We start from the raw sequence: 10,091 nt of genomic DNA on the forward strand, positions 1-10,091 counted from the left end.
AGTTGAGTGGGCTTGGGTTTGGTTAGAATAAGAATGGGTTGAGGGATATAAAAGAGTGGGTAAGCTTTTGGTCTGTGGGCCACGTAAGAAGCCTTGGGCCAATTATTGAAAAATGAATAACAAAATTCATTGGATTTTTGTAGGTTTGGGCCTCGGAGCCCATTCCAATTTTTACGATTTTTAGGGCATTTTGCGTCAAGGGCCTGGTCAAATTTGAATGTCTACAGCTTGCGTTACAAAAAGGAGAGAAACTCGGTTTATTTGTTGTTAAGTAGCCGATTATCAATAAAGGGATGGAAAAGGTAGAAATATACTGGGTCGTCATTTATTGAAAATGTAAGATTAGGTAGAAGTACAATGATAAAAGGAAAAATTAAGACTTCTAAAATGTAGATTGAAGTAGTAAAAGCGATTATGAATACACTTCACATAATAGAAGACTTAGCTCTAGTAAGAATTGAATGGAGGAACATGGTCCGCTCAGCTGATCCCAAATCTTGTGAGCTTTCGATGATGATACTACACTTAGCAAAAACTTTAGTAATCTTTTGGTTTAAATGCTTTGCTTGGTGATTGTCTGGATGAACATTGAAGCTATGAAGTGCTTTTAACAACTAAGGGTATGTTTGGTAACACTTTTGAAGTCTGGAGTCTGAAATCTGAAATCTGAAGTCTCAAGTCTGTTTTTTGAAATCTGGAATTTGAAATCTAAAATCTTAATCTGGAAAAGTTGTTTGTTTATCATTTTTAAAAGCTTTTGGTTACAAATAGGATTTTAAAACATAATGGCCATTTTGACTATAATACCCTTTTATAATTTTAATAAATTGTACGCTGAAAAACATAACATGTTATGCATAATGAAATTAATTTCGATTTCTAACACATCAAACACTCCAAAAGTATTATTTTCAATTTGAATTCATACTTGAGAAATTATATTCCAACAAGGTAATACTTAAACAATAAATAATCATTCATTTTCTAGTTAAAAAATATAGGGTTTTAGGGTTCCTATAAAAATATAGGATTTTCAAACACGAAACGAAAGAAAGGGAAGAGACTTTGACAACACAGTTGTAGAGGAAGGAGAGGTAGAAAAGTTAAAAATAAGGGTTTTAAGGTTCGTATAAAGAAATGATAAGTGATAGAAATTAGGATTTTGATGAGGGTATTTTAAAAATTAAAAAAAAAAATCAGATTTCAAAAGTTTCATCCAGCATCTCTCTATCATTGGTTCAAAACTTCTGAATTTTTATTCTGGAGTCTGAAATCTGAACCAAAACAAATGGAAATAAAGCTTCTAAAATCTGAATTTTAAAGGTGGACCACATCAATTAAGATTTCAGAAGTGTTACCAAACACACACAACGAAAAAAGTTTCAGAACTTACTTTGTGAGATTTGAGTTTTCAGGCTGCCAAATCTTTAGATGAAAAACTGACATCATTTGGAGTTCTCCTTATGAGGTATATATTTATCCTGGCAATGTGTATGCTTTTACTTTAAATACCATACCTTTCCTTATTGTTGAAATCTTTACTTCAGCTTTGTAGAACTTCAATTCTTCAATCAATACTAGATTATCAACAAAACTTAGGCAGGTGCCAGCTAGATTACCAACTTCAATTCTCATTATGAACAATTGGAGGTTTTGGTTCAACCCTGAAATGCATTGTGATACAAAACTTGCTATGAGTTCCTGCCATTGCATTATATAAAGATCATTGTATTTCAAGTTGAATTTGGTTATTGCATTACTCTCGTTTTTTTTAAAGTGAGCTTGTAGTTTAAAGTGAATATTTCTAAAGGGATTGATTTATGTATTTTTATGTGAATCTTCTTATAGCTAGGAAAAAATTATTGTGGGGTGAGGAATCAAAGACTCCTATATCAACAGACTTGAAGGAAGGAAAAAAAAGAATCGATGGAAAAAAAAAAAAAAAAAAAAGAGAGATTGAAGACCTTTGTATCAATATTGTAGATCTATGCAATAATATGAAAAAAAAAAAAAAAAATAGATGATTTAAAATTTGATAACTAGAATAATGTATGTCGAAGTAACAAAGACAATGAGTTGGGAATGTATGATTATGGTTCCTCTTTGACAAGCTCTCAAGTTCTTGATTCGTCTCTTTCGTACTTCATTTAAGAAGTAGATTGATAATAATGATTAATTTGAATATACTTTATTTTCTAGTTTTTGATAAAACTACAACTTAAATAAAATAGATCCTTAAACCCTTGTAATCTGCTGAATTCCAACAAAGAACCATCTCATATTTTGTGAATGGGACGACTCAAGTAATTTGTGCCCTACCATACTTTGTCCAAGTAGATCTGATGTTTGGGTTTGGGTATGTGACATGCAAAGTGTGATAACTGAAGTCGAGCTCCTTGGACATCTACTTGGGACTGGCATTCCACATATGAGCTACCAGAAGTTGGTGGAATTGTATTGCTTGAAAATTTTGTGATAGTATTTGAAAAGAATTTAATTAAGGGGTATTTTTATTATTTGTTTTAATCAAATTATCAAATGAATTTAGGTTGGATTGTCTGTTTTTCTTGACGTCTTCTTTCAATCTACCAATCTAGTTGAGAAAAAATGGTCATCAAATGTATTGTTGAACAAATATTCAAAATAAGCAAATCTGTTGAGATGATTTGGGCATGCTATCGACCCTAATAATTGGGATTAAGGTGTTAGAGTGACTGATATCTTTTGAGAAATACCAATGTGGCTTCGTAGTTTTAGACTTCTGTCTAGAGCCATACCTTATGTGTTCCGCACTTCTTATTTATTTTAAAACTGCAATATTCTATTTGTATGTATTAGTGTTTTCTGAGTTTCTATCAATTGGTTATGAACTTTCAATATTAGGCAATAAGGTTAGACCGTAATTCTTTCTGTTAATAAAACAGCACCAATAGAAAATGTGGCAATAGTAGCTAGTATAGCTGGAGAATCCTCTGTATGGAATAGATTAGGTACCATCAAAATCCATATTATTTTGGCATTTAAAGCTTTAGCCACTTCAACACAATTGAAAAAACAAAAATAAGAAAAATAAGAAGTGAGGAATCCAATATTGTAAACATGGATCAAATTCAATATAGGTCTTGTTTCTGACATGATACATATTAAGACATTAGAGCCTTCTTTCTCCATTTTAGCAGTGTAATTCTTTCTCCGTTCTAGCAGTGTAGATGGATCCACCACTTGAAAATGAATTGTGTGGATAAACTTAAAAGGTGGTATGTTGTGTCACCCATTTCATGATGATCTGCAAAAGAATCACACTGACTTCATGAAAGAATAAAGGGCTCTCTGCTTTATGGGGCTTCTTCTTAACAAAAAAGTTCTTTTGATCAAACAACTTGTATATTAACAAAAAATAAGTCAACAATGGAACAATAACAGCCGAGACATGCCAAGGCAGTGCAAAGCTGTAAGCTATGCAAGAACAATGGTCATTCATCGGAGAGCAAGCATTGATCAAGGACGTGCAACAACAGCAATTTCCTATGTTTTTGTCTTGGTGAAGTCTGAACTGTCAACATGCACAAACAAACAATTGATGAGTTCGATTATCGACCAACACTAAGTTATTGACCTCATTGAAAACAAGATTACCAATCAAAATAATAATAAAAAAACGTAACAAATTTACACCCAAGTTACTGAACTCATTAAAAAAAAGATGAGCAAGGTTGTGAATTGCAAATGTGTTTGCGCCATTAAGAAAAGAAAATTGCATTCCTACCTAATAAGGAAACTTCAAAGTGCCAATTACTTGTGCATTAATAATTCATCTATTTTTCGAAATTCAAAACACAAACTAACAAAAGTCATAAAATTCAATCGAAATCGGCTCCACACATTATAAGATCCAATGAAAGACCCACCATTCAGAAGAATATTAATAACCAAAGAATAAATTGTGTCCTCAATTTGTTTAGATAGACAAATTGATGTTGAAGGTTTTGAAAGTATGATTAAAAGTCTAAAACTATAAATAGATTTCATAATAGTATATATAAAAAAAAAGAATTGTAGTTATAACTTCATATAGAATTAGAATTAAAAGGATTCTGAATACTTGAAATAAAGCATGGATAATGAAATTTCACTCACCAGTTTCTTTGATCATTTTCTCGTCAATCTTGCAATTAAAATGATTCCAACTATTCTGCCTGTGTAAAAATAAATAAATAAAAATTGTCAAATTTGATTGACTATAATCAAAACTTGATTCAATTTGATTGAACCAATATACATTTATTACAGAAATAAAAGTAACAAAAAGTAAATAACAAACAAACAGTCCCTGCTTAGTGCAATTGCAAATCATTATAGGGGCACTAAAAAAACGTAAACACAGGTGCTTGGTTACCTATCAACAAATTGCGGTAAATTTTCATTGAATACAAGATTTTTATTTTTAGTAATGGACAGTAAAAATTGATGTGCTAACACACTATCTTAGTAGTAGTATCTTTTACTTATAAGACACCAATAATTTCAAAAGAATCGGTCATTTGGGCGGTTGGCAAAGCCACATTACCTATCCTCACATGGCAAGATATAGCCCATGCAAGTTGTCTCCTACATCTCAAATCTATGGGTGCAATGCACCTGCCACACCCCACCCCCTTCATTCTTAATAACTTCCTCGTTCCAATCATTCATTCTATGAATTGGTAATATCCTTGAGACTTATCCATACCCTTTAGTGTTTGCATGTATGTGTGTATTACAATGGGCTCATGTGTCTGTATAGGGTATCTATAGGCTTCACGGATCAATCTAACTAAGCAAATCAATTGATAATTGGGACTCTCTTAAAATAGTTGTTAACCATTCAATTAGTCCAACCACATAAATAAATCCATCTCTTGCATTGCATGTGATTATACTTAAATTAATATTTATCATTTTATTGTTCGCATGTGATTATACTTAAATTAATATTTATCATTTTATTGTTCTTCTTGAGATGTTAAACGGGAATTTTCAAGAAAGAACATTGTGTCTATGTTAGAGGAAGACATTCACTCCACAATTTGAGTAAAAGAGAACATGCCATCAAATACAATTTCAAACAAGAAAGAACCAGTTTAATATAAAAATCATTTTTTATTTCAATTTTTTTTTTTTTAAAGAGAGATATAAATCAGACCTTATTCGATGAGAATGAGAGAGTGAGATTCGAGAGAGGGGGTTGGCCTGCGTTTTTTCTTGTTCAAGTGAGAGAGACGAAATGGGAACTTGGCCTGCGTTTTTTCTTCTTCGAATGAGAAAGAGGAAATGGGAGCTTCTTCGTCTTCATTCAGATCTTCGAGAGCTTGAACACGAAATTCGAGGGGGAGATTGAAAACGAGTGAGATGAGATGGTGAGAAGGTTGAGAGAGTAAAAATGAGTGAGAGAGTGAAGATTCTTCACGGTTTAGGATTTTTTCTTCTTGTTCTTTGTTCGTAAGAGACAAAGATGAGAAGCTCTCATGGCAGCTTTGTGGAGATCTTGGGCCTATTGTATCTCTGGTCGAAACAGAATATAGAGTTCACAAGGACTACTTTTGATGACTTTGTTATTAGATGAAAATCCTTATGTCACCATTGATGCTTTAGCTTTCCTTTCTTTTGTTGCTTTTTAGAGGCTTCCTCGGCCTCCTTGTACTTTGTTTTCCCTCTTTTCATCAATATATTATACTTATCAAAAAAAAAAAAAAGAGAAATAATGAAATATGTTTTGGGTTATAAGTGGTTGAGGGAGGTGGTACTAAATAGATTAGAGTTAAAGGAGGGAGGAGTTAAAAATGACTAATTTTGTCACTTAAACAAAAAAAATAGATCTGAGCCGTTAGATCAAGCGCGATCTAACGGCTTATGTTAGTTGTGAAGATGTGAGTTTGTTTATGTGTATGTGGATCCCGACCCTAACTTGATACTGTAAAAAATAAACATTGATGATAGATCCTATCATCTATTGATTAGAATGTTGTATGTCGAACATGTACAAGAACTATTGAGATGTTAAAGGGATTATCAACCGCAATAAAAAAAAATACATATGATATAAAAAAGAAAGATAATTTTATAATTTAATGATAAATTCAATCAAAATCAAAGCTCAAAATTTTCTGAATACTGGATTATTAACAAAATTGCATAAATATCAAAAAAAGAAAAACGAAAAAAGAAAGAAAGATATTCAGAATTGATATGGCATAATTGATAAATGAGTCGTGCTCGAGTGGCCTCAAGGTGAAAAGCATCTATGGTTCCTACACACTTCCACATCAGGAAAGTGCGACGTGAGGTACAATCTTGAGGTCACTTCAGCATTATTCTTGATAAATATAAAAGAAACAACAGTCCATTCAGATGTATACATCACCTATCACTATTTTCAGCCCTTGACGATACTATCTTCAGCAGAAAGCCCCATTTAGTTCTGAAATAACCACTCAGTCCTACATTGGAACCTTGAACAATAACAATTGGTGCTGACACTTCATCATCATTGAATTCGAAGCCTTATTCCAAAAAATTGGGGTCGGTAGAATGGATCTTATTCCTCCATTCAATTATGTTTAAAGACATGACTTATGTTACACTTGACATAACTGAGGTTGTACTCGATCTTCATTACACTTGACCAAATAATCCCAATCGACTTTTCCTTAGTTTATCACCTACTGATGTTACTCCTGCATTTCCTTAGTTTATCTCTACTATGCTCAATTGGCAGATATTGTTTCTTGATTGCTCAAAATTCAGCTCCATAAAGTAAAACGATTCTTACTAACGTCTTATTAAACTTTCTTTTATGTTTTCCTCATTTTGCAAGCATCCCAAAGAAGCATTGACCCTCTGAAACCAAAAAAAATTACGTTTCTTGGTAATCCTTAGGCCTCACCAATAGTCCTTGCATGAGCAAACACCATTAACAAAATGATGAAAACGGCTTGTATCCCTAAGAATTATTTCCGTTCCAATGACCTTAGAGACATGCTTACTGAATGTGTGGCAGTCACCACAAACCCTAAGATTCTTATTGACCAAGATTGGGGCCCCACCGCTCGTGTTGAGCAATCCAAATGTGATTGCGAGCTTCTCACTATGACCGAAGAGCCTCTGATCTTTCTCCTCATCCTTTACATCTTGCAATACCCAACGTCGATCCGGGACATACCCGGTTTCCATGATTGAACCAATCAAGCAACTCAATTTTTTGTATATTTTGTTCGATTGGGGGTGCGATCTATCCCCAACAGTAAACGAATGCACTTGGCTTCTAAGAATGATCCAACTTTTTCCAGGAGGCTTCGTTAAACCCTTCTCCTTAAGCTCGGCTCTCAAGTTTCTGACCTCTTCCCAAAGACCTGAAGTAGCATAGATATTAGATAACAATATGTAGTTTCCGACATTCATGGGTTCTAACTCAACAAGCTTTCTGAAGACCGATGTAGCTAATTTAATTTCGGAGTAAACCCGACAAGCACCGAGCAGAGCTCTCCAGACAGATGCATCTGGTTCAATTGGCATCGAATCGATGAAATCTCTAGCTTCATCTAAGTGGCCCCCACGACCGAGCAGATCAACCATGCATGCATAGTGAACAACCTCTGGTGTTATATTGTAATCCTGAGTCATAGAACGGAAATAATGCCATCCTTGATCTATTAAACTAGCGTGACTACAAGCGGATAAAACCGAAACAAAAGTAACACTTGTTGGGATTAAACCATCTTCTCGCATTTGCGAGAAGGAAAAGAGTGCTTCTTTGCCAAACCCGTGCATACCATAGGCAGCGATCATCGCATTCCAAGAGACAACATCTCTTTTTGATAGGCTTCTAAAGACCTTTTCAGCATTCTTGAGACTACCACATCTTGCATACATTGTCACAATTGCATTCCCCATGGAGATATGGTAACCCAATGCAAACTCCCTTCGAATAGCGTAAGCATGTACACATCGGCTTTGAGGTAGATTGGCTAGATGAGCACAACATGACAGAATATTTAAGATTGTGATCGAGTTGGGCTCAATTTCAGAGAGCATCCGATGGAATAGCAACATAGCTTCTTGAGGTCGGTTGTTCTCGACATAACTAGCAATCAAGGCATTCCACGAGATCAAATCTCGATCAGGAAAGCTCTCAAAAAGCTTCATAGAAGTTGCTTCATCGCCACAGTTCATATACATATCTGCCAGCGCAGTACACAATAATGAATTGAATTCGAGGCAATGCTTTATCACGTAACCATGAATAGATCTGCCAATATTCAAACATGTTTCATTTTCGCACGAAGCAAGAATAGAAATCATTGTGAAAGAGTTTGGTTTGATGTTAGATTGTTGCATTATCCCAAAGAAGCCCCTTGCCTGACACATCAACTTGTTACGAGCCAACGCCAATATCAGAGTATTCCATGACACAACATCTTGATTTCTCATCTCACCAAAACATTTTTGGGCAGATTCGACACAATTCAGATTGGCATACATGCTCAACAGTGCATTTCCAATTGAAAATTGCATCTCCAACCCACTCTTAATTACATGAGCATGCATACCTTTACCTGTCCTCAAGCCATTATCAGATCCTGCACATGCCGATAAAACAATAGACACTGTGGTCGCATTTTCTCTTACATGTTCTGATCTCATTCTACGAAAAGAAGCAAATACTTCGTTATGGGACCCACATTCTTTATATGAAGACATCATAGTGTTCCATAAAGCAACATCTTTGGTTGAGATAGTTTCAAACAGTTGACATGAAGATTCTAAACTTCCATTCTTACCATACATATTAACTAAAGCATTTAATATGAACAAATCGGAGGAAAAGCCGAGTTTAATAGAAAGTTGGTGGATTTGCTTTCCTAATTCAAGAGACCTAGAATCCACACAAGACTGGACGGCAACCAATACGGTAATGGAACTCAGCTTAATCCCATCAATTAACATATGTAAAAAGAGATTCAGGGCCTCAAAGAGATCTCCCACTTTGAAATACCCAGAGATCATAGCATTCCAACTGACAATATTCCTCATCACCATCAAATCAAACACAAGACGTGAGAACCTCACATCAAACCTTGAATAGAAGCTGATAAGAGCTGTACCCACGTGAGGATTCAAATCAAACCATCTTCTTCTCAAACAATAACAATGTATTTCTTGTCCTAATCTCAGTTCCGACAACTCCCCACACGCCGTGAGCAAACCGACAAGAGTAACCGAACTCGGTTCTAGATTCTCTCGTTGCATCCTCAAGAACAATGTAATAGCATCATTGTAACGAGAACCACTCGCATACCCATTAATTATGGCATTCCAAGAAACTAAATCTCTATCACTCGTTTCTTCGAACACGTTGCGTGCTTCGTCAAGAAGCCCACATTTACAATAGAAATCAATTAGAGCTGTTCGAACTCGAACGTCGTCTATTAAATTTGTATTCTGAATATCAAAGTGGATTTTCTTGCCCCTTTCAACTGCTTTTAACCTCGTGCAAGCCTTGAGAATGAGCGGCAAAATGAGAGAATCTGCTCGTACGCCTAAAATTTCCATTTGGGTATACGAATTGAGGATAGCTTGATCGTTCTTCAGCTTTGTGTGGTATCTAATAATCGAATTCCAGGTTTTTGGGTCTTTGGTTTGTGTCTGTTTGAATGAGAGAGGAGGTGTTGGGAAGCCTATTGATGTGGATATCTCCATTGAGGGATAGTTTAAATTTTTGGCAGGAGAAGGAACCATGCAATGGTGACCGTTGGGGGCTAGTAGCCGTTAAATATCTATATATTCAGATTACCCTAAATACCCCTGAAAAATAGGAAAGACGGATGGGGCTAGGGGTGCACATGGTTCGGATTGGTTCGGATTTTGGCAAAATTGAAACCAAACCAAACATGATCGGTTCTATAAATTTGAAACCAAATCAATCCAATTACCCTATAGAACCGAACCAATCCAATCCAATCTTGGTTCGGATTGGTTCGGATCGGTTCTCGGTTCTCATACTTATTGAAGATAGATACCTTCTTCCTCAATCCAAGCATTCTATCTCCTCAAAT

General features: G+C 35.1%; 1 pseudogene across 4 annotated transcripts; it reads right to left on the bottom strand.

Moving 5' to 3' along the window:
- Positions 1–3,019: 3,019 nt before the first annotated feature.
- On the bottom strand, positions 3,020–9,810 carry LOC147396869 (putative pentatricopeptide repeat-containing protein At3g13770, mitochondrial pseudogene; annotated as a pseudogene). Of its 4 annotated transcripts, none has more exons than XR_015181036.1 (3): positions 5,183–9,810; positions 4,138–4,196; positions 3,020–3,548 (listed from the first exon to the last, which is right to left on the bottom strand). The product of XR_015181036.1 is annotated as a putative pentatricopeptide repeat-containing protein At3g13770, mitochondrial pseudogene, transcript variant X3 (transcript). The 4 variants fall into 4 exon arrangements; XR_015181035.1 differs by having other exon boundaries at positions 3,020–3,553; XR_015181037.1 differs by having other exon boundaries at positions 3,031–3,548; positions 6,401–9,810.
- Positions 9,811–10,091: the final 281 nt, after the last annotated feature.

The sequence above is a fragment of the Akebia trifoliata genome, chromosome 8 (genome assembly GCF_017979445.1).
Source record: "Akebia trifoliata isolate Shusen 1 chromosome 8, ASM1797944v1, whole genome shotgun sequence".
Classification (NCBI taxonomy): Eukaryota; Viridiplantae; Streptophyta; class Magnoliopsida; order Ranunculales; family Lardizabalaceae; genus Akebia; species Akebia trifoliata.